We start from the raw sequence: 25,903 nt of genomic DNA on the forward strand, positions 1-25,903 counted from the left end.
ACAAATGCTTACCATTATATACCAACTGCCTACGGTATTCAGTAGAGTAACATAATGAACAGGTTTGTAGCCTAGAAGCAATAGGTTACACCAGATAGATTGGGTGTGTAGTAGACTATACCTACTCTAAGTACATTTTAAAGATACTCACAACCAGAAAGTCACCTAATAATATATCCTTCAGAAAATAATCCAGTTGTTAAGTGATGCATTACTATTTATGGTGTCTACAGAAGATAAACTTCAGACCCAAACACACAAATAGATTGAAAGTGGAAGGATGGAAAAAGATATTCCATGCAAATTGAAACCAAAAGACAGTGGAGGTGACTACACAAAAAATAAATAAAACAGTCATTAAACCAAAAAGTTCAGAGACAAAAAAGAAAATCATAGTTTAATAAAACGTTCAATACACAAAGAAGATATAATGATTATAAGTGGTGGGGCAGAGCAAGATGGTTGACTAGATGCAGCCAGGTAGAACAACTCCCACTGAGACCGAGACGACCGCTGTGCTTCTAACAGATCTTAAGAGGGAGGGCACCAAGAATATACAGAGAGAAGACACAGAAGCTGGGCTGAAGTGGGGAGACAGCTGAGAATTCTTCATGAGACTACTGTGCACCACAACAGGACTCGTTCCTGAACTCCAACGGCTCCAGGGGAACAGGCAAGTTGAACTGGAAAGGAGCAACCTGCTCTCACCACAAGCCTCTGAAACCCCAGCAGGAAGAGACCCCCTCAACCACCATGGACACTTGACTTGGCAGGGAGAGCTTCTTAAAGAAGTGGTAGGGGCAGCAAGCCAGCTGATATGGAGCCCAGAGGGTTTGATGCAGGAGCATCTGTAGAAGAGCACATTTAGGAATGGCCATGCCCCTAGGCTCAACTTGCAACCATAGGCGACTTTAGTTCAAGGGGAACTGCTGGACCTCATCTCTGCAAGACAGTCTTGCCCATCAGATGGGGCTGGTCCAATCTGACCACCCCTTGGTGTTCTGGCCTCTCCTGAAGACCCAGCCTGGTCACACCTGCTTGCAGGACAGCCTCACATGCCTTGGGGGCTGCATTATAGCTTCTGCACTGGTAGATCATGTTTGACCTGTGGAGAGCTGCAATAGGGTGGCACCTATGACCAGGCATCAGCCCACACTCCCTCCCATTTGGCAGCTTCCCTGAGGCCATGACAACTCCCCATTATTACTTTGCTGGCACATGTCACTGCGGGCAGGTTTTGCTTTCCTTTCTCCACCAGTGCACAGGAGTGCAATCCATCCTACCTCCACCCACCAAGTGCCACTGTAGATGGAGCCTTGGTGGGCAAAGAACCAGGCAGCCCCAATCCTGCCTGTACCCTGCCCTTGTGCTAACACAGCACAGAGAAAAGCGAATCCTCACCCACCCTGAGTGACCACTTCTGCTTGCGGAGGACAGAAAAGGCACCCAAACCTGCGCCCACCAGCTCCCAGCCCCTGAGGCAACACCACTGTGTGCACAGGAACCAGCAAGGGGCCCCCCCAACCCATGCCCCAGCTGCGTTGCTTCTGCCACTGTGGTGAATGCCCACAGGGAAGCAAGCACCCTGACACCCACTAGCACTCTGCTGCAGCATCACCAAATTATGAAAGGCTTTGACTGTCACCACCACCAATTGGAGTGGAGTGACCGGCAGTCCAGGAGCACTTTGGTTCCCACCGACATAGTGGATTCCTAACCTCAAGGAGACAGAAAACAAAGTATGGACCCAACACAGGTCCCCCAGAGTTAGAGTGCACAAAGAGTTGGGAGCAGAGCACTGGCCCCCAGATAAACCTCCAGAAATGAAACCAGTCAGCTGAATACCCTTTATAACACAACCAAACCGGAAAGGTTATCAAATAGGATAAAAAGGGGAAAAAAGCATACAAGGGCTAGCAACCTAAAAGACTGACCGTAGACAAGCCAACAAAGATCAGAAAGAATCAGCATAAGAACACTGAAAACTCAAAAAGCCAGAGTGCCTTTTTGTCTCCAAATGAATATAGCACCTCTCCAGTAAGGGTCCTGAAGTGGCCTGAAATAGCTGACATGACAGAATTAGAATTCCGAATATGGACAGAAATGAAGATCACTGGGCTACAGGAGTATACTAAAACCCAATCCAAAGAATCTAGAAAGCATGATAAAACAATGCAGGAGCTGACAGACAAAACAGCCAGTATAGAAAATAATGTAATCAACTTGATAGAGCTGAAAAACACACTATAAGAATTTTATAATGTAATCACAAGATCACTAGTACTAATAGAATATACCAACAGGAGGAAAGAATCTCAGAGCTTGAAGACAGGCATTCTAAAATAAGACAGGCAGACAAGAATAGAGAAAAAAAGAATGAAAAGAAACAAAACCTCCAAGAAATATGGGATTGTGTAAAGAGACCAAATCTGCAATCCCCTGGTATTCCTGAAAGAGACGGAAAAAATGGAACCAAACTGGAAAACATATTTCAGAATATCATCCATTAGAACTTCCCCAGCCTAATTAGAGAAGCCAACATTCAAATTCAGGAAATGCAGAGAATTCAAGTAAGATACTTCATTAGAAGATCAACCCCACAACATATAATCATCAGATTCTCCAAGGTCAAAATGAAAGAAAAAAAGTTAAAGCCAGCTAGAAAGAAAGGTCAGGTCACCTACAAAGGGAAGCCCATCAGACCAAGAGCAGAACTTCAGCACAAACTCTATAAATCAGAAGATACTGAAAGCCAATATTCAACATTTTTAAAGAAATTCCGACCCAGAATTCCATATCTGGTGAAACTAAGCTTCATAAGCAAAGGAGAAATAAGATCCTTTTCAGACAAACAAGTGCTGAGGGAATTCATTACCACCAGACCTGCCTTACAAGAGCTCCTGAAGGAAGCACTAAACATAGAAAGGAAAAACTGTTACCAGCTGCTACAAAAACACACTGAAGTAAGCAAACCAGTGACAGTATAAATAAACCACATAAACAAGTCTGCAAAATAACCAGCTAACATCACGATGACAGGATCAAATCCACACACATATCACTGCTAACCCTGAATGTAAATGGGCTAAATGCCCCAATTAAAAGACAAAGAGTGGCAAACTGAATAAAGAACCAAGACCCATTAATATCCTGTATTCAAGACACCTATCTCAAAGGCTCTTACAGTGAGACCCACTGGTTCAAAATGAAGGAATTCCTATCACTTAACAACAACAACAACAAACCAACCATTTAAAAATGGCCATAGTACTGGAGAACAGACATTTCTCCAAAGAAGATATACGAATGAACAGTAAGCACACAAAAAGATGTTCAAAATTACTAATCATGAGGGAAATGCAAATCTAAACTACAATGAGATACCACTTCACACACATTAGGACATCTACTATCCAAAACCAGAAAACAAGTGCTGGTTTCAAATTGGAGTGACTGAAACCCTTGTGCATTGGTGGTGGTATCAGTACAGCACTGCCACTATGGAAAGCAAAACGGTGGTCCTCAAAAAACCTAAAGGAGAATTACTATATGACCTAGCAATTCCACTTCTGGGTATATACCCCAAAAAGGCAAAACAGAGTCTCAAAAAGGCATTTGTAAACCCGTGTTCATAGAAGCATTATTCATCATAACTAAAAAGTAGAAATAATCCAATGTCCATCAACAGATGACTGAATAAACAAAATGTGGTGCATATATTTACACATGTACACCAACATGCAAAATGAAATTATTATTCTGCCTCAGCCTCTAAAAAAAAAATCCTGATATATGCTACAACAGGGATGAACACTGTGCTAATGTCAAATATACCACTCACAAAATAACAGATACTTGATTCCACGTATGTGTGGTACTTAAAGAGTGATCAAAAGAAAACATGAAAAATCCAGCAGAGATTGAAACTAAAAAAAAAAACTCCATAGAATATGCTAAAAAATGACATTTTTATATCAGATATTAAGAGCAAACTGGCAACAGTAAATGAAAGGGTCAGTGAACATGAAAACAGGTCAATAAAAAGTATCGATACTGAAACACTAAGAGAAAAAAAGAACAAACAAGAATAACAATACAGTTCAGTTTCTAAGAGAATGTCAAACAGATAGATAACCATAAATATAATTGGAATACCAGGAGATAAGAGGGAATGGAGCAGAACATCTTAGGAGATACCAGGTGAGAACTTTCCAAAATATATGAAAACATCAACTTCAAAATCAAGAAACTCAGTGAAACCCAAACTAAATGAATAAATCAGTACTAAGCATGTAAGAATCATAATTTTGAAAAGGAAAGATAAAGAGAAACACTTTCAATCTATAAAGAAAAAACATATATGACTCATGGGGGGAAAAGTACAAATAACAGCTGACTTCTCACCAGAAACAAGAGAGGGGAGAAAACAAAAAGAAAACATCTTTTAAGCGCTGAAAAAATGTTGTCAATACAATTAATATAATTCATGCAAATAAATATCAGAAATTAAGCAACATAAAAACATTCACAAATAAAAATAATCTAAAAGAATTTGTCTCCAGCAGACTTGTCCAACAAGAAAATCTAAAACAAGTTCTTCATGCTAAAGAGAAATGGTAACAGATAAAAACCCAGGAAGGAATACACAGTTCCAGAAATAGGAAATATCTAAGTAACTATAAAACACCTAAAATCTCAACAGTAACAGATGGAACAGTTTAAGAACATCTTTAAGTTCTGAGAAAAGAGATTTACCAAGACTTTATTCATACCTAAACTATCATGTAAAAATAAAAGCCAAAAATAGCATTTTCTGATGAACAAAAACTGAAGAGTTCCCACCAACAAAATCTCACCAAAAAAATTTTCCAAAATATATACTTTAGAAGAAAAGGGATTCTAAGAAAATAAACTAAGAAGTAAGGTAGAAATATTGAGCAAGAAATTCAAGAAATGTTTGTAAATCCAAAGAAATTTAGCTATGTAATAATGTTTAATTATGAAAGATAAAAAGATAGAATTATCATTCCAATTATCATTCTAAAAAAAATTCTAAACGCTGATACTGTAAGACAGAATTGGTTAGAGATATTGAAAAAAATTTAGCCTTTAAATTAGGTATTTGAGTTACAAATTTAATTGTAGCCACTAAAAGAATAGAAAAATAATATATATTTTCTATTTTCTGGTTTCCAAACCAGAAGGAAGAGGATACAATTTTTAAATGTCAATAACCTCAAAAGAAATTAAGACTAGAAAATAAAATAAATTTCTCTAGGTAGAAATGGAGAGGAAGACAAAAGGAGAGAGGACACCTCAGGGGAAAAAAAAGCAAGCAAGGAGATAAGAAGAAAAGAAAAAACTAAAAGAGAAAGATGGCCAAATGGTGTCAATAAAATGGTAAAGTAAGTGGCTACAAGCTCTAGTCCCTCCAAAAATCACAAGAAACAAGCACAATCTCTCACAGTCAACCTTGTCAGCACACAGAAAATAAGTGTTTAGAATAACCAAGAGATCACTGAATCAAGAAAAAAGGAACTTCAAAATAGCAAGGCTTGTGGCATTTTTACTTGTGCTTGCCCCAGTCACTCTCTGGCTCAGCAGTAGTCTTGATGATGCCAACCCTCAGTGGGCCTGAAAGGAACAGAAAGATCCTATTCACAAACTACTGTCTGTCTCTTTTAACCTGTCTGTCAAGAGGCTACCTGAAGAACTGATGCAAGGTGCTTACCTACATTTCACCTAACGTGGAAGTCATTCAGGAAGGAAAAGCATTAAACATTGCTTAAAAATATAGTAAGGCAAACAAAAACTACAGCTATTCTAGAGCAAAAAATTATAGTTGAGACATAAAGTGGACAATCTAAAATCTAGGAGGAAAAGGTGAGTAGAGAGGGTCTCTGGGAAATACAGCACTCAAAAGTGCCTGGGTATATGAAAGTATTTTGAAAGCCATGCACATGCACAGGGTAGGGCACATACTAACAAAAAGCTAAGAAGTCCTTAAGTTTTCACCTCCAGCTGACCTCTAGGAAAAGTGTAACACTAAGGGAAGACTAAGGCAGACCTGTAAACAGCAGCCCCACTATGTGTTGAATGAGTATTCCAGCACAGAAGCAACAGGGAAAGACTGGAGAATGCGGCTTTCCATTGATTTTGATTTTTCATTCCTGACATTCAAAAAAAATCCCTGACAAAACTCTACCTAAATACAAGGTAAAAGTAGAAAGCCATTACTGAGTACATAGAACAGGAAGTATAGTCGTCACTAAAATGGTTTGGAAAAAAAAAATCACTAAACAAACACAACTGCAACCATGAACAACTTAAAAAAAAAAACAAACTCTAAGGATAGATGGAAACCCAATTTCTAGAGTTAATACATTATGATATTCAAATGTACAATATGCAACATAAGTCACAAGGTATACAGAGAAACAGGAAAGCACAGATTCATCAGAGGAAAAATAAGTAAATTAACAGAAACTGTACCTGAGAAGTCTATACATGGGACTTAACTGTATTCAACAAATTCAAAAAGTTCAAAGAAACCATAGACAAAGAAATAAGGGAAACAAAGAAACTGATGTATAAATAAATGAGAATATTAATAAATACAATAAGCCAAAAAGTACAATAACTACAATTAAAATCTAACTAGACAAAAAACAACAGATGTTGGTGATGCTGCAGAGAAAAGGAAATGCTTATATACTGTTGTTGGGAATGTAAATTAGTTCAGTCATTGTGGAAAGCAGTTTGGAGATTGCTCAAAATAACTTAAAACAGAATTACTGGCCGGGTGCGGTGGCTCAAGCCTGTAATCCCAGCACTTTGGGAGGCCGAGGCGGGTGGATCACGAGGTCAAGAGATCGAGACCATCCTGGTCAACATGGTGAAACCCCGTCTCTACTAAACATGCAAAAAATTAGCTGGGCATGGTGGTGCGTGCCTGTAATCCCAGCTACTCAGGAGGCTGAGGCAGGAGAATTGCCTGAACCCAGGAGGCGGAGGTTGCGGTGAGCCAAGATCACGCCATTGCACTCCAGCCTGGGTAACAAGAGCGAAACTCCATCTCAAAAAAAAAAAAAAAAACCAGAATTACCATTAAATCCAGCAATCCCATTATCCCATTACTGGATATATATACATACAAAAGAAAACAAATTGTTCTACCAAAAAGACACTTGCACTCAAATGTTCATCATAGCACTATTCACAATAGCAAAGACATGGAACCAACCTAGGTGCCCATCAAACGTGAGCTGTATAAAGAAAATATGACATATATATATATATATATATATATATATATATATATATATACTATGAAATACTACACAGCCATAAAAAGAAAAGAACTATGTGCTTTGCAGCAACATAAATGCAGCCAGTTGTTATTATCCTAAGCAAATTAACACAGGAGCAGAAAACTAAATATCACATGTTCTCACTTATAAGTAGGAGCTAAACATCAGGTACTTATGAGCATAAAGATGGTGACAGTAGACACTGGGGAATACTACATGGAAGAGGGATGCAGTGGGTAAAATACTTAAAAACTAACTCTTAGTTATTCTCAGTACATGGGCAATGAGATCACTTGTACCCTAAACCTCAACATCACATGATATATCCAGGTAATAAATACTCTTGCACATGTACTTCCTGAATCTAAAATAAGAGTTGAAAAAGAAAACAAAAATTCACCAGATAGCTCAACAACAGATTTGAGCAGGAAGAAGAATCAGTCATCTTAATGATAAGAAGTAAAATTATAAAATGTAATGAACAGAAAGAAAAAATAATTTTAAATTATATTACTAAATATTGATAAATAATATTTTACATATTTTAAAAATTAATCAGTGCTTTAAAAAACCTATGAGACACATCAAGTGGACCAGCACTTGCATTATGAAATTCTAAGAAGGAAAAAGGAGAAAGAGGCAAATGTTTTTTAAAATAATGGCTGAAATCATTCTAAATTTGATGAAAGACATAAATGCGCACATCCAAAATCCATAGAGTTCCACATCAACACACACTATAATCAGATTTTCAAAAGACAAATTCAAATAGAAGCTCTTGAAGGTAGCAAAAAAGAAGCAACTAGTCACATATGAGTGATCCTCAAAAACATTATAAGCTATTTTCTCAGCTGAAATCTTGAGGCTAAAAGGCAGAGGGATGATACATTTTAAATGCTGAAAGAAAAACTCAGTCAACTAACAATCCTATGAAAACCATCCTTCAAAAATAAAAGAGAAATTATGACATTGACAGATTTCCCCCCGCAAAAAAAAAGAAAAGAAAAATAGAACCAAAAGAGTTGACCAACACTAGATCTACCCCACAAGAAAGGATACACAAAGTTCTTAACGTTGAAATAAAAGGACACTACACAGTAACTTGAAGCCATATGAAGATATAAAGATTATATTAAGGTAAATACATGGGCAAAAACACACTAGTAATATTGAGACTCTGGTTTGGAGCCCCACTTTCTGCTTTCTACATGATTTAAAAGACACATGCATACAATAATTATAAATGTATGTTACAGGGCACATGATATACAAAGATGTAATTTGTGACATCAATAACTTAATGAAGGTGATTGAGCTGTATAAAAGTAGTGATTTTGTATGGAATTTAAGTTGGCATAAATTCAAAATGAACTGTTATAATTTTAAGATGTTACATGTTTGTTGGTCACCTGCATATCTTCTTTTACTGTGGTAACCATAAAGTTAACAGCCATATAAAATACACACAGGGGGCCAGGCGCAGTGGCTCACGCCTGTAATCCCAGCACTTTGGGAGGCCGAGGCGGGTGGATCACGAGGTCAAGAGATCGAGACCATCCTGGTCAACATGGTGAAACCCCATCTCTACTAAAAATACAAAAAATTAGCTGGTCATGGTGGCGCGTGCCTGTAATCCCAGCTACTCAGGAGGCTGAGGCAGGAGAATTGCCTGAACCCAGGAGGCGGAGGTTGCAGTGAGCCGAGATCGCGCCATTGCACTCCAGCCTGGGTAATAAGAGCGAAACTCCATCTCAAAAAAAAATAAAATAAAATACACACAGGAAAAAAATGAGAAGATAAATCAAAAAACATGTCACAAATTCACTTAAATAAGAAAGAATGCAGTAAAAGAAAATGAGGGGTAAAAACTGTAAGACATATAGAAAACAAACAACAAAACAGCAGAAGTCCTTCCTTAAGAGTAATTGCTACAAATGTAAATAGGGCAAACACTACAATCAAAAGGCAAAGATGGAGAATGGATTAAAAATAGACACACTCCAACTACCTCTGTCTACAAGACTCACTTTAGATCCAGACACAAATACATTGAAAATGAAAAGATGAAAAATTGTATTCCATGTGATGATAATCAAAGAGACTTGGGTAGCTATACTAATATCAGACAAAATAGATATTAAGACAAAAATTAGCATTAAATATTGATGAATTGATTTTGATGAAAAACATATAACAATTATAAACATGGAGGCACAAAGTAAAAGATCACCAAAATATATAAAGCAAACATAACAAAACTGAAGGGAGAAATAGCTCTACAAAAACACTAGGTAAGTTCAAAATGACATTTTAATAATGAATAGACTAGAATATTTTCATATGTTTGCCGGTCACCTGTATATCTTCTTTGGAAAAATATCTGCTCAAGCCCTTTGCCGATTTGTGAAGTGGGTTGTTGATTTTTTTGTTGTTGAGTTGTAGTAGTTCTACATATAAGTGGCTTCAAATATATGATTTGCAAATATTTATTCCCATTCAATGAGTTCCTTTCACTCTTTGAATGAAGTAATTTTGTGTCTTTGAATGCATAATTTTTAAATTGATACATAATATTTTATATATTTTTGAGTTACATGTGATATTTTGTTAAAAGCACAGAAACTGTCATTATCAAATCAGGGTATTTGGGGTTTCCATCATCTTAAGTATTTGCCATTTTTATGTGTTGGCAACATTTCAAGATCTCTGTTTCAGCTACTTTGAACTATACATACATGGTTGTTAACTATAGTCATCCTACTCTGCTATTGAACATTAGAACTTACACCTTCTAACTGCATGTTTCTTCACATTAATCAAACTTCTTCATCACATTGCCCCTTCTCAGACTGTTATTCTGACTCTCTACCTCCATTAGATCAAGTTTTTTAGATCCCAAATATAGTGAGAATATGCAGTATTTTTTTCCTGTGGCTGTATTATTTCACTTCACATGATGACCTTCAGTTCCATCCATGTTGCTGCAAATGACAGAATTTCATTCTCTTTTGTGGCCAAATAGTATTCTATTGCATATATATACCATACTTTAACCATTCGTCTGCGGAGAGTCACAGGGGTTGAGTACATACCTTTGTTATTATAAATAGTGCTGTAATATAAATGGGAATGTGGGTATCAATTTGGTACACTGATTTACTTTCCTTTAGATACATATGCAGTAGTGTAATTGTTGGATCATATGGTAGTTCTATTTTTAGTATTTTGAGAAATCTCCATACTGTTTTAAATAGTAGTTGTACTCATTTACATTCCTGTCAACAGTGTTTAAGAGATCCCTTTTCTCTGCATACTCACTGGCATCTATTATTTTTTGTAACAAAAAAATAGCCATTCTAACAGAAGTAAGATAATAACTCATTGTGGTTCTTGATTTGCATTTCCCTGATGATTACTGATGTTGAGTATTTTCCATGTATCTGTTGGCCATCTGTGTATCTTCTTTGAGAATTCTAATCTTATCCTTTGCTCACTATTTTATGAGATTTGTGGGTTTCCTTTTTTTTTCTGGTTTTTGTTTTATTTTTATTGTTGAGTTGTTCAAATTCCTTGTATAACTCCCTTGTGGAATATCATTTACAAATATTTCCTCCCACTCCAGCAGTTACCGCTTCAGATTCTGTTGATTGTTTCCTTGCTGTGCAAAAGGTTCTATTTTTGTTTCTGTTGCCTGTGCTTAGGTCTTAGCCATAAAATCTTTGCCAAGACCAATATCCTGAAGTTTTCCCCTGTTTTCTTCTAGTAGTTTTATAGATTCAGGTCTTATGTTTAAGTCCTGAATCCATTTTGGGTTGACTGTTTTTTTTTGTTTTTTGTTTTTTTTTTTGAGACGGAGTTTCGCTCTTGTTACCCAGGCTGGAGTGCAATGGCGTGATCTCGGCTCACCGCAACCTCCGTCTCCTGGGTTCAGGCAATTCTCCTGCCTCAGCCTCCTGAGTAGCTGGGATTACAGGCACACACCACCATGCCCAGTTATTTTGTTTGTATTTTTAGTAGAGACGGGGTTTCACCATGTTGACCAAGATGGTCTCGATCTCTTGACCTTGTGATCCACCCGCCTTGGCCTCCCAAAGTGCTGGGATTACAGGCTTGAGCCACCGCGCCCGGCCGGGTTGACTGTTTTATATGATGAGAGACAGGGGTCTAGTTTCATTCTTCTACATGTCGACTTTCACTTTTCCCAGCATCATTTATTGAAGAGGGTGCTGTTTGTCAATGTATGTTTTTGGCTACTTTGTGAAAAAATAAATTGGCTGTAAACACATGGATTTCTTTCTGGGTTTTGTATTCTGTTCCATTACTCTACATATTTGTTTTTGTACCATTGCCATTCGATTCAGGTTACAATGGCGTTGTCATATACTTTGAAGACAAGTAGTGTGATGTCTCCAGCACTGTTCCTTTTGCTCAGGATTTCACTGGCTATTCAGGCTCTTTTTTGGTCCCATATAAATTTTCAAAATTTTTTTTTTCTATTTGACATTGACATTTTCATACAGATTGTACTGAATCTATAGATTGCTTTGGACAGTATGATCATTTTAACAACATTAATTCTTCTCATCCATGAGCATGAGATGTCTCCATTTGTTCGTGTCCTCTTCAGTTTCACTCATCAGTGTTACATAGTTTTAATTGTAGAAATCTTTCACCTTCTTGGCTAAATTTATTCCTAGGTTTGCTTTTTGTTTAGTTATTATAAATAAGACTGCCTTCTTCTTTTCATTTTCAGCTATTTCACTACAGTGTATATAAATGTTACTGATTTTTGTATGTTGCTTTTGCGTCTGCAACTTTACAGAATTTATCAGATCAAAAAGTTTTCAGTAAAGTCTTTTAGATTTTTCTTAATGTAAGATGATATTTGGAAAGACGTAGAATTTAACTTCCTCTTTTCCAATGTGGATGCTTTTTTATTTTTCTCTTCCCCGATGGCTCTGGCTATGAATTCCAGTACTATGTTGAATAAGAGTGGTAAAAGTGGGCATCCTTGTCTAGTTTTAATTCTTAGAGGAAAAGCTTTCATCTTTTCCCTTTTCAGTATGATGTTAGGTGTTGGTTTGTCATTTATGGCCTTTATTATGTTGAGGTATGTTCCTTCTATTCCTAGTTTGTTAAGAATTTTTACCACAAAAAGATTGTTGAACCTGTTAACTTTTTCTGTGTCGTTGAGAGGAAACTATGGGTTTTTGTCTTTCGGCTTGTTGATGTATCATGTTTATTGATTTGTGATGTATCATGTTTATTGATTTGTGTATGTCAAAACATTTGTGAATCAATTGTGAAGCAATTTTCAATTGCTTCAAAAAATCTTTTTATTTCCTCTCTAATTTCTTCCTTAACCCAATGGCCATTCAGGAACACACTGTTTAATTTCCAAGTAATTGCACAATTTCCAAAGCTCTTCTTGTTACTGATTTCTAGTTTTATTCCACTTGTGATCTGAGAAGATACTGGATATGATTTCAATGTTTTTTGTTTGGTTAGTTGGTTGGTTGTTTTTTGAGACAGAGTCTTGCACTGTCACCCAGGTTGAAGTGCAATGGTGCAATCTTGGCTCACTGTAACCTCTGCCTCCTGGGTTCACATGATTCTCCTGCCTCAGCCTCCCGAGTAGCTGGGATTACAGGTGCACACCACCACACCCAGCTAATTTTTTGTATTTTTAATAGAGACAGGGTTTCACTATGTTGGCCAGACTGGTCTCAATCTCCTGACCTCCTGATCCACCTGCCTCAGCCTCCCAAAGTGTTAGAGATTACAGGTGTCAGACACTGTGCCCAGCTGATTTCAATGATTTTTTAATTTGTTGAGACTCCTTTTGTGTCCTAACATATCTATTCTGAAGAATGTTCCATGTGTCAATGACGTGTATTCTACAGCAACTGGATGAAAATTTTGTAAATATCTGTTAGATGCATTTGGTCTTAAGTACAGTTTAAATCCAATGTGTCTTTGTTAATTTTCTGTGTAGCTGGTTTGTCCAATGCTTAGAGTGTAGTGTTCAAATCCCCCACTATTAATGCATTGGAGTCTATTTCTCCCAATAGATGCAGTAATATTTGCTTTATATATCCGAGTTCGCCCATGCTGGATGTATATATGTTTAGTATTGTTAGATCCTCTCGCTGAACAAGAGGATAATGATAAATGATCCCTTTATATTAAAATGACCTTCTTTGTCTCTTTTTACTATTTCTGACTCAAAGTATGATCTAAGTATAGCTACTCCTACTTGCTTTTGGTTTCTATTTACATGGTGTATCTTTTTTCCATCCTTTTATATTCAGTCTATATGATTTTGTTTTAAGAAACAGGGTCTCACTCTGTCACTCAGGCTGCACTGCAGTGGCATGATCATAGCTCACTGTGGCCTCAAACTCCTGGTCTCAAGTGGTGATCCTAATGCCTCAACCTCCCAAGTAGCTGGGACTACAGGTGCACACCACTGTGCCTGGATATATACATATATAGTTTTTAATTTCATAGAGACAGGGTTCCACTTTGTTGCCCAGGCTGGTCTTGAACTCCTGGCTTCCAGTGATTCACTGCAACCTGGCCTATGTATGTCTTAAAAGTGAGATGAGTTTCTTATAGGCAGAATATAGTTGGGTTTTCTTTTTTTTAATCTGTTCAGCCAGTCTATATCTTTTGGAAGATGTGTGAATTTTAATCTGTTTCGATTCCAAGTTGTTATTGATATGTGAGGGCTTACTCCTTTCATTTAATTAATTGATTTCTGGTTGTTTTGCATATCCTTTATTCTTTTTATTTTTTTGTTTGTCATTGTGGTTTTATGGTTTTCCACAGTGGTAGGATTTGAGTCCTTTCCCTTTCTTACTTGTGTGTTTGTTTTACCAGTGGGCTTTATACTTTTGTATGTTTCCGTGGTGGTAGATATCATCCTTTGCTTCCAGGTGTAGGACTCCCTTAAGCATTTCTTGGAGATAAAGTGTGGCAGTAATGAATTCCCTCAGCTTTTGTTTCTCTGGGAAAGACTGTATTTCTCCTTCACTTATGAGGAAGTTCTTCGCCTCTATCTCTGCATATTATTTATGAAGGAGAAATAAACTGAATATAGAATCCTTGGCTAGCAGTTTTCTTTCTTTCAACACTTAGAGTATATCATCCCATTCTCTCCTGGCCTGTAGGGTTTTGCTTAAAAATTCACCATTAGTTGGCTGGGCATGGTGGCTCACACCTGTAATTCCAGCACTTTGGGAGGCCAAGGCAGTTGGATCACCTGAGGTCAAGAATTTGAGGCCAGCCTGACCAATATGGTGAAACCCCATCCCTACTAAAAATACAAAAATTAGCCAGAAGTGATGGTTTGCGCCCGTAGTTCCAGCTACTTGGGAGGCTGAGACAGGAGAATTGCTTTAACTCAGGAGGCAGAGGTTGCAGTGACCCAAAATTACGCCACTGCACTCCAGCCTGGGCAACAGAGCGAGACTCTACCTCAAAAAAAAAAAAAAAAAAAAAAAATTCACCATTAGTCTGATGGAGCTGATGGAGGTTCCCTTACAAGTGACTAGATGCTTTTCTGTTGCTGTTTTCAGAATTCTTTGTCTTTCACTTTTGTCAGTTTTACTATGATGTGCCTTGACCGTTTTGAATTTTATCTATTTGGGAATTTCTGAGTTTCCTGTATCTGCATGTCTAAATCTCCTGCAAAAACTGGAAAGTTTTAGTTATTATTTTTTTTAAATAGGTTTTCTATCCCTTTCATTTTCTCTTCACCTTTTGGGATACCAAAAATTCAAATATTTGGCTGCTTCGTGGTACACTAAAAACTGTCCAAGCAGATATCCTTTCTTCTCAATGATTTTCTTAATGGTATCTGGGAACTAATCTGCTGCCTGTTGGCTGACAGAAGCAGGCTCTCCTGTTACCCTGACATTTTTAAAGCCAATCTTTTCCTAAAATTTCCAAACCATCCTTTGCTGGCATTAAATTATCCAACTTTAGTTTCTTCACCTTCCTTTTACTTTACGTTGTCAAAATATAAATCAAAATACATATCAAAAGCAAATGACTGCTTTTCTCAAATCATATTATAATCTGTAAGTAGGCCCATCTTACAGCAATCCTGCACCAACATGAAAGCTACATTTTCCCTATGAGATAAAACGTATTTCACATAAACTGCAAGGTGTTCACAACTATAGGTGTAGCTGCAATAACAGGTTCATTAATTTCCTTTTTAAAAAAATAATGGACCTTACAACAGACTCATTTATCTTGAAATGGTAGGCAAATGCAGCTGTAGACCTCATTTATAGTTCGTATCAAGCAATTCTACTTCTTAATATATTGTCATAACTTTTCTCTGCTTCTTGGGAGCATTTCCAACATCACTAGTAGCATTTTGTATGAGTCTCATGGTGTTATTCAATGTTTTTGGTATTGCACCAAACACAATGAAAAATGTGGAAGAAATATAAGATCACTTTTTACTGCAATACACAATGCACATACAGAGATGATTAGCATCCCACAGTGTTTTAAGTGGGTTCTTGTAACACTTGAAATCACAATAGCGACAGGAGGTGGCTACAAAATTATTACAGGAGTACATAATGTACTACATTAAATTGTATGCAGTTATAATTTAATACTTCACACCTTTATGCTTGTTTACATTCCTCTTGCCTAGGAATCGTACCATGGTCAGTCTGTGTTTATATAAGTTTTGATAAATTTTAACTCTTTATAATATATTTGTGTATTTTTAGGGTAGTAAGTTATAAAATAGACTAGTGTTTATATATTTTTTCGCATTCATAACATACCTTTTTCTTAGTTTTTTTCCAAATTTCTAGGCTACATGGTTCATTTGCAAGTTTTTTCAAATTGTTGCAAAATTCTAAAACAATTTCCAATATATTTATTTTTTAAAATTCACATGAGTGGACCCACACAGTTCAAGCACATGTTATTCAAGGGCCAAGTGTACCTGAGATTTAAGTAGGGATCACTATGTATTTAATGAATAAACAAACATTGTCTTCCTGAAATACAGTGCTTAGTTTCAAAACTGACTTCTTCATCTTTCCTCACATATTCTCTTCCTCTTCCTGAATTCACGAAGTAAACAAATTGTACTACCATTCACCCAGCTGACCAATCTAATCACCCTAGATTCTACTACTTCTCCTCCTTTCCACACATGCTCCCTTTCTACATTCCCAGGCTCAAGGTCTCATTTTTACCTTTGATTCCTTAATCTCTCATGTCTCCTAAAACTTCTCTCTTACAGTCACCCCTTTTCCCCACTCTCCACTGCTACTTCCCTGGTTCTAGGCATCCTTACATCTGGATAATTATGACAGTATTCTAAATAGTCTCTCTCCATCTCCAGCACACATTGATCATGGTACTCTCTTCTTAAAATCCTGTAATCCTTTCTCAGTTCTCACTAAGAAAGTAATTGATGGTATTACTTATAAGTGGGAGCTGAACAATAAAAACACACTGTCTGTACTATTTTTCCTTGGCTGAGGGTTCTTCACCTCTGTCTCTTCATATCCAAATTCTATTCAGTCTTCAATAAAGGTGAAGAGTTTTGAATGCCACAGGACATAATCTGAATACCTACAAAGTAGGTATACCTACAAATACCACTGAATACCTGCAAAGACTCTTACAACATTTATAACATTGTTCTTCTCCTACATTTACTCGTATATCACTTGTTCTCTCTGAGGAAAGACTATCTACTTCATCAGTGGTACTCACATAAGTGACTAGCACATACAAGATATTCAGTAAAACTATCCTAAGTGAACTACGGGTTTTAATACACCCTATACATGTCTGAATATTAATGTATTTTATGCAGTACCTGAACTACATGTACAAAGACTATACACTATGAAATACTGAACTACATTTGCCTGTAGAAATTTATGACATGAACTCAGTTATTTAAATAATTTTTGCTTCTTTCAATTTAATAATATTTCAGTACTTCATCTATTAGAAATGGCAAACAAGATTTCCAAATCCCATATTTCTAAATTTCTTCCAAATCTATCTTTGGAGTTATTTTTCCTGCATCGAGTTCACTTTTCTATCACCATAGAAACCAATTACAATTAGTGTTGTTAGGATCTTTAAAAATACAACTCTATTCAGCAAGTCTTCAAATGTTCAGAAAAGTTCTTTCTCCATATGGAAAATGGAAATCAGTAGCATAGAACAGAGTAAAAATATACCACCCACCCACATAAGAAACCATTCACCAAAGCTTAATCAACAGATAGCAAATGGAACACAGAAAGAGTTCTTTTCTATTATTCATCTTTTGTAGTTCTAATTTCACTGTGTCATACCTATGGGGTTTGTAAATAAGTTTTCTTTCACCTCACGGCCTGTCTAGCAGATGTGGAGACACAGAAAATGATTTCTGTTGTGTAATATTACGTGGTCCACCCATGAGACACTGAAAGCACTACTTCAAAACTGCTGAGCTCAGGATGCCAAAAGGAAGAATAATTCTATGGTAGAATTACATATTACATGGTTAATAAGTGAAATAAGTTCTAATTCTAGCACATAAAGCAAAAATCAATAAAAGGCAAATTGCCCTTCAAATTTATCAGGAAAAAGCTAGAGACCTACAAGCATCTTAACAGACCTAACAGTTTTTCTTTCCAGAGTTGGAATAGAACACTGTTTTCTCAGCTGAGTATCAGATAAAGTAACTGATGTATTCATCTTTAAACATTGGACTCACAATCACTTCAGTGTGATGCCTACCACATGAAAAATAAGTGCAAAAGGAGACCAAATAACACAACAGCAGAATCAAATCCCTCATCTTATTGATGCTTACTCAAAAACATATACTTGTCAGGAAACTGCTTCATACATATTTTCACATTTCAGCATGGTCATGGCTTTCTTAGCAAAGAGCACTGGCACCTGGGCTATGTGACTGAACTTAACCCAGGAACCCTAAAGATGGAGCCCTCCAGAGGTAAAAGTTTTCACTCTCCCCTCAGTCATGTTTACATTACAGGGTGTTTGTGAAAGAGATCTTTGCTTCTTTTTCCCAGAGATTTATTTACATTCCAGAGCAAAGGTCCCATCTATCCATCTCGAGAAAGGAGAATGGGCAGGAATGCTGCTATTCCTTTATGAGCTTCAAGTTTCAAAAGTGCAGAGTTCTTTTCTTGTGGTACCAAATCCCACTTGTAAATACAGGGTTTCTCTGGCCGTCACCACATCACTTTATGGAAAACTAGGGTCTAGGGAACCAATGTAAGTTACTTTTCAAGTAAACAAGGATATGATTTCTGGTCCAGAGACTTCAGGTTTCTGCTGAGGGAAAGGGAGGCTACAGAGAGACAGAGAAAGAGAAAAACATTGAGAATGTGTGTAGTGTGTCCATAATTGTGGCAAGCCAACTTGTTAGCTTACTAGCAGGAAAACATCTCAGACTCTTCAATGTCTTAGACTCAACAATACTATAAATAAACTGCCTGTAAATTATAACTGACTCCACTATAGATATATTTTTTTAATAGTCCAACCACTTTTACGCAACTAATTCTTGGACTAAATAATCTCAAATGAGATACAGTTAAAATCCAGTACTGAGACGACAGTGGCACTGCTAACTCACTACCTGAACATTTCATTTCAAATCCTCTCTTGAAAGGACAATGATTTCCCTGTATAATGGTAGTAGTACCACAAAACATGCAGAAAAGTAAGGCTAAGATTTTTAACTCTTTTGATTTGAGGAAAACTAAACTTTGTAGCCAGGGTGAGAATAAAATTAGCATGGCTTTTATTTCAAATGATTACACATGTAGTAACAGTACTTCTATATGAGATTATTTTAAACTGAAAATATGTACAAATTAATTTTTCAAACTGCAAGTGTAATTTATTTTTATTAACGGTGAAAGCTTAGCTGATAGTAAAGTACTCTGGTGAAGTCAGTATTCACTGTCTCAATTCTCACAACACTGTCCTTGGGTCATCAGGACAAGTACAGTTTTCTACATTTTAAAGATGATGTTTTGACTTTACCTAAGCACTTCTTTAGAACTTTTGCCTTTCTCTACAGTCCTGTAAAATGTACTCCACAATTATTATGTCAGTTAATTCCCATAGTGTTTTGTGATATAGTTGGAATGGATATATTTATTTCTATTTTACAAATGAGGATTTACCTAAATTTCTGTACCTGAAATTGTTGTGAAACATAATTGAGACAATGTGTAAACAGAATTTGGTGTAATGCCTGGCTCAGACAAAACATTCAATAAATATTGGCTTGTATTTTTATTATAATTCTGATTACTTCATTTTAAATGAAACTTCGGGCTTTTAAAATTTTTTGTATTATTACATCTCAATATTCCTACACTCAGGTCAAACTTAACTACTTTTTTTCCGCATTTCCCAGTATCAAGGCAGAAATGCATCTAATGGCAGAAAGCCACAACAGCATTTTCAAGCCCCCTACAGGAAGCTTGCATACAGAAACCTCAGGACACAGGTATTAAATTCATACTTTTCCTACTCCTTATTTACGCAAAAACCTGAATTCAACCATTCAGGTTAATTTAACTTAATGTTTTGTATGAAATTGGATAAAAAGAAGCACATCGAGTGATAACTTCAGATAATCGGATAATAAAGAAAATATAAACCCAGCTTATCCTTTTTACCATCCTACACACTAGATGGCGGTACAACACAAAGCACAACAGGAACAGTGCCGCCTCGACTGATCAGGCCCAACACCCCAGTCATTTCTTGGCATGTTACAAGAGATTTCTTTTTCCAGCTTCTTACTGAAAAATATTTTGTAAAATGTGAATTAATCTTTGTTTTTGGACTGCAAAATAATACAACAGGAAAAATAAGTGCAATAACAATAAATTTGCAGAATTTTAAACTTCATGTGGTTTTACTTAAAAAAAAATACGTTCTAGTAATTGCTTCTTTTTTTTGAAATTTAAATTTCTCTAAACAAAACACTAGACATTTATACATCAAAATCTGTAGAATTCGCCCAAAGTACTATTCACAGGAAAATATCCAAACTGAAATGCACTTATTAAAAATTAATGCCTAAAAACAAATGAATCATGACAATACCTATTGCAGAAGAGATTAAGTGGCATATGTAGTATAATATTAATATTTGACAAAGTTGGTTTATGACAAAGCTACTCTTTGAAAGGCAAGTACTAGTATATAATACACATTATTCTCAACTTTTTTCTAGAAAAAAATATACACATATACGAAAAACTAAACTTTCAATTCAAGAAACAAATAAGAGGAAAGCTATGCTTAGAAATTATTGGTATGAAAAATAAAGAAAAAAAACTTTGGCTGATCAGTAAAATCACAAGCTGGTTCCTTGATAAGACCAAGATTTAAGGGTATCTTGTGTACAACTTATAACCCATAAATTTGAAAAGCTACAACAAATGAACAATTTTTAAGACAATATAAATGATAAAAATTGATCTAAGAAGACACAAAAGAACCTAATGAGCAATAATCAAATCATAAGTTGAAACGGTAAGTAAAGATGGTAAAGATTAAGGACCCAATTGGGAACAGTTTCAAAAGTTTTTAACAAGAAAATTCTACTAACCCTTCAAAAACAGGTAACTCCGATTAACACAAACTATTCCAGTGCATTTATTTAAAAGGGGTGGGGAATGGGATGGGGAGTAGAAATTCCCCAGACTTAGGCTAGGCTAGTGGACAAGTATAGCATACAGGTTAACTTCACCAATAAAACACAGATGCAGAAATTATAAAATCTTAGTAGAGTATAAAAAAGGAATACACACACACACACACACACACACACACACACACACACCTCAGCATAATATATCCCAGAAATATAAAGATGTTTCAAGAAGCTACTTCTATGACATGTGCAATTATCTGTACTAATTTTTACAGATATGTACAGCTTATTCAAGCTCTATGGAAGTAGACTAAAATAAGAATATGGCGTGGTACAATGTCTCCTCCCCTGTGCTTTTATATCTATTTTCCTCTTCACCTTATCACAACCTCAGTTCAATCAGAACTTACAGTTCGTCTACAATTGCTTAGCTCAAAGGAACGTTAGCTATCAACTAGTATTCCAGTGTATCCAGGATACGTACTTCCTTTTCAGTGTAAAGATAAAGAAAGCAAGACTAAGACTAACTTCAGATCTACCTAGTGATTAAGATAGTATAGCCCGATGAGAACACACTACTCGCTGGCCATACCCATTCTACACCACACCAGCTCTGATCTCCTCAGCATACTACTATATACACCTTACAACTATACCACACATTACAACTGAAGGTACCAAACAGACTTAAACAGGATGGTTACATAATTTGTTTTAAAATAAACACACATAAGGAATACATATTCTTATCATATAAAAATAAATTTAAAATGATTAATAAAAATGAATCAGTAAAACAGCATTTAAAAACCAATTTTATCTCTTCTTCAAACATAAACTCATTTGTCCATTCATCTCATTCATCTATTATTCATTCAACAAATATTTATTGAGTAGTTTTTATGTGTCAACCACTGTTCTACATGTTGAGGGGAAGAAAATAAATAATAAAATATTTAGCAGGCCAAATACTGTTAAGTGGTAGGAAGGGAAATAAACAACAAGAGGGAGATGAGGAATGCTGGTGACTAGAACGGCAATCTTATGTAAGGAAGGTGCAGTCTAAAAAGATAGCACTGGAGAAAGTACTTTTTTTTTTTTTTTTTTTTTGAGACGGAGTTTCACTCGTTACCCAGGCTGGAGTGCAGTGGCATGATTTCAGCTCACCGCAACCTCCGCCTTCTGGGTTCAGGCAATTCTCCTGCCTCAGCTTCCTGAGTAGCTGGGATTACAGGCACATGCCACCATGCCCAGCTAATTTTTTGCATTTTTAGTAGAGACAAGATTTCACCATGTTGACCAGGATGGTCTCGATCTCTTGACCTCGTGATCCACCCGCCTCGGGCTCCCAAAGTGCTGGGATTACAGGCTTGAGCCACCACGCCCAGCCGTAAGTACTTTTAAAAAGGGAGGCAGCAAGGTGTGTGGCTCTCCTAGAGAAGCATTTTTTAAGTAGAGGAAACAAAAAGTATAAAGGCCCGGAGAAGGGGATGTGCATACTGGCAGAAAACAAAGAGGCCACTGTGGCTGGATCACCCTGTCTGAGGGGAAAAGAAGGATGAGATTAGAAAGGTAAGGATGCATTCTGTAAATCCTTGTAGAAAAGATTAAGAAATCTGGCTTTTACTCTGAATAAGATGAGAAGTAACCAGAGAGTTTTTAAAAAATGACATGATTGGACTTAGAAAAGAATCATTCGTTCTTGCTGCTGTGCCAACTATGGAAGACTATTGAAATAATCCTCCCCAAGATAATGCTGTACTGTAAAGTGATAGCAGAGAAGCAGGTGGGCATGATAGATTCTGGATTTATTTTAAAGATGAAGCCAAAAAATCTGCTGATGGACTGGATGTGAGGACTGACAGAAAGACAGAAGTCCAAGATGCTCCATGGTTCTTGGCTGGCTTCAGGACTGAAAGGATAGAGTTGCTGTTTACCAAGATGGAAACAGCAGAAAGAACAGGCCTGAAAGACTGTTCTGAGCACGCCACAATGATTGAGGTGCTATTAGGCATCCAAGTGAAGATGCAGGGAAGTCAGCTGAATGTACAAGGCTAGAATTCAAAGGAGAGATCATAAAAATGTCCTTTGTACATTATATGTCATTATATGGTAATGACAGTACTGACCCAGTAAAAGTAATGACTTACGTCTAAATTTTTTTTTAAGCAACTGTGTCTTTCAGACTAAATAAAATTGGTCATTGGAATTTCTAACACACAGGATTATAAATAACTATTTCATTTCAGAACTAAAAGCCCCAAAGTTAAGGATTATTTCATCTGGATTTTAAAAATTTAGATGTTAGCATCTTCTGTCATACTAGAATACAATGGTCAACTGCAATTATAAATTTTGAAGATCTGAAGAGAAGAAAGGGCTATAAACATAAAGACAATACATCTGTAAATCTAAGAGAAATGTCTAAGATCAGGGTAAAAAAGAAAAGGTATGTGGCTGCAGAATATCCTACAATTTGGGATATATTAAAAAGCAACAACGCAGTTGGCCAATTGACAGTATGAACGACCTACTGGTTTATACTAAGCGGCCCAGCATACAACTGATTATCTATTATTGATACCTTTTACTAAGTTTTCTTACTTGTTTTCTCTTTAGAACACATTCCAACCTTATATTGAAAATAAAGGATTCATTTTCCATAAATATGTTTAGAATCAAATGTGCTAAGATTTCCCTATGTAAAAAGCAAGATGGTTATAAAATGATAAAGAATAAGAACTGAGACATAAGAACTTTATTTTAACTGCTTGTAACAAACAGAACATAGGATTGTATAGAGGTTAATATTACTGGTTTTGTTTTTCCTTAAATGGAATTCAATCAGTCCATAAAAATGTAAAACCTTATACAAGCCTGAGGGAGAACAGCAACCCAAGATAAAAAAGCATAAGCATGTAAGTCAAACCAGGATGCTATTATAGTTCTTTTGCTGTGCAATTCAGTTAATGGAAACTAACATTTTCCTCCTGATAGTATCTGACATGGGCTGAATTCATCCAGAAGCAAAAAGCAAGCAAAACTGGTAGATGTGGTATGTAGAGGCCAGTCTCCAAAGACACAGAACAGAGGCAGGACAAAACTTGGCAGGAGAGGTATGCCAAACAGAGCACAGTCAACACAGAAAGGAGATTCTGCTGTGGCTCAGCACGGTGCAGCTGGGCTGATTTTCTTTGAACCACCTCTATCTTCCATACTCCAGAGGCCTCCTCCAATCAATACAATCCTGAAACATCTCACTCATACACCTCATACACGCAAGGTCACAAACTGAATTAGTATCACATCTTTTTTCCCTCTTCTGCCTGAGTAATGGAATGTTTTGCAGGGTTGAAGTAAGTGCAATGGAGAAAGTGAAACATGGTGTGACCCTCTAAAATGAAGATTACAGTCTATTCACTGGCAGAAAGTCTACCTAATGGGTTCTCCCCATAAAAATTAGACACAGTTCTCCAATTAAGAGGACTGGACTCTAATACCAGGCATTTAACAAAATCTCAGGAGAGCCAAATGCAGCTGAGTAACAACTGTCTATTCTCTACCACATCTTCAATGCAGCCATTATAAACTCTTTAAATATAAAATAATAAAAGTTTAGAACTATGATACTATTTAGTACAACCCCATTCACCTCATAAAGGAAATAAAACCAAAGAGGCTGAGCTACTTGCCCAAGGTCAAAAACTTCCTAAGAAGCAAAAAGAAAATTAGAATCTATGTTTGTGAACTAAGACCAATGCTATTTCTATTCCATTACACAATGTTTACCATTAATAGTTACGTTTTTATTTAAATCAGACACTTCATAGAGAATTCCTAACCTTTCATATAATGTTAAAACATTTAAATATTTTTTGGTCTGGTTTTAGATCTCTAGCCTCCTATTTCTTTTCACTTTGCTAAAACTCCTTGCAGCATTTACTACCTCCAAAAGAGCTCATTCTACCTTGTAATGATTTTTTTTTTAAAAAAAAAGCAAAATAAATTAAGTAGAAAACAATTTACCTAAATTGCAAGCTGAGTAAACTAAATCATTCAAACAGATGGATCAAATGCTTAACAGTCACAAAGTGAAAAATGTATTCATTACTGTTTTTTTTAATCAGCTCTTCCTGACCTAGGAAATTTATCATGAGAACTGCAATCTCAAGAATATATATGCTAATGGAACAAAATATCCCTTGTTTGATGTCACAGCATAAACTATCAATTTATCTGAAATAGAAATGTTCTTCACTTTCATAAATCCTACAGATCTAATTCATCTCACTTGTTTATGAAATAAAATTACATAAAGCAGTACACTGTGACACAAATCAATCATGTCTCATGAGCTTTCTTCTGGAGAGAGGGTGGAGTTAGGGCAAGGACAGGAGGTGAAATCAAGACTTTGATAGAAATGTTTTGGTAGAAATCAAGACTTGGTTTTTTCTATTAGCCTATTTGAAAGACAACATAAAGAGTGGCTTTGTTACTCTGGGAAAATGTAATTTTTAAGATAACCACCATCTGGCTATTTTTAAAGGTTTTATAGTTTTTTCACATTAAGCTGCCAATGACATAATAAGAGCAAAGTATTTAGCTTGATGTCAAGTTAGATTCAATAATTTATATGTAAATGCAAAGTCAATAACAGTAAAGATATTTCTGAAAAAAAAGAATAAAATGAGAACACTTTACCAAGTATCAAAGCTCACAATTAATTAAGACAAGGTTACATAATTTCAGAATAAAAAGTCACTACACAAAGCCATGGACATATGGACATGATATACAAAAAGAGAGGGGGATAGGATTGATTTTCCTTAACTGATACACGTTAGTGTGATAGTTACTTTAATATGTCAACTTGACATCAAGTATTTGTAATAGAAGAGAG

At 36.1% G+C, this 25,903-nt stretch overlaps 1 protein-coding gene across 10 annotated transcripts in view; it reads right to left on the reverse strand.

Annotated features, from left to right (window-relative positions):
- Positions 1-25,903, reverse strand: part of ARHGAP32 (Rho GTPase activating protein 32) — a 298,214-nt gene that overhangs the window by 134,773 nt on the left and 137,538 nt on the right. The gene's annotated exons all lie outside the window — the stretch shown is intronic.

Source organism: Saimiri boliviensis, chromosome 6, assembly GCF_048565385.1.
Source record: "Saimiri boliviensis isolate mSaiBol1 chromosome 6, mSaiBol1.pri, whole genome shotgun sequence".
In the NCBI taxonomy this organism is placed as follows: domain Eukaryota; kingdom Metazoa; phylum Chordata; class Mammalia; order Primates; family Cebidae; genus Saimiri; species Saimiri boliviensis.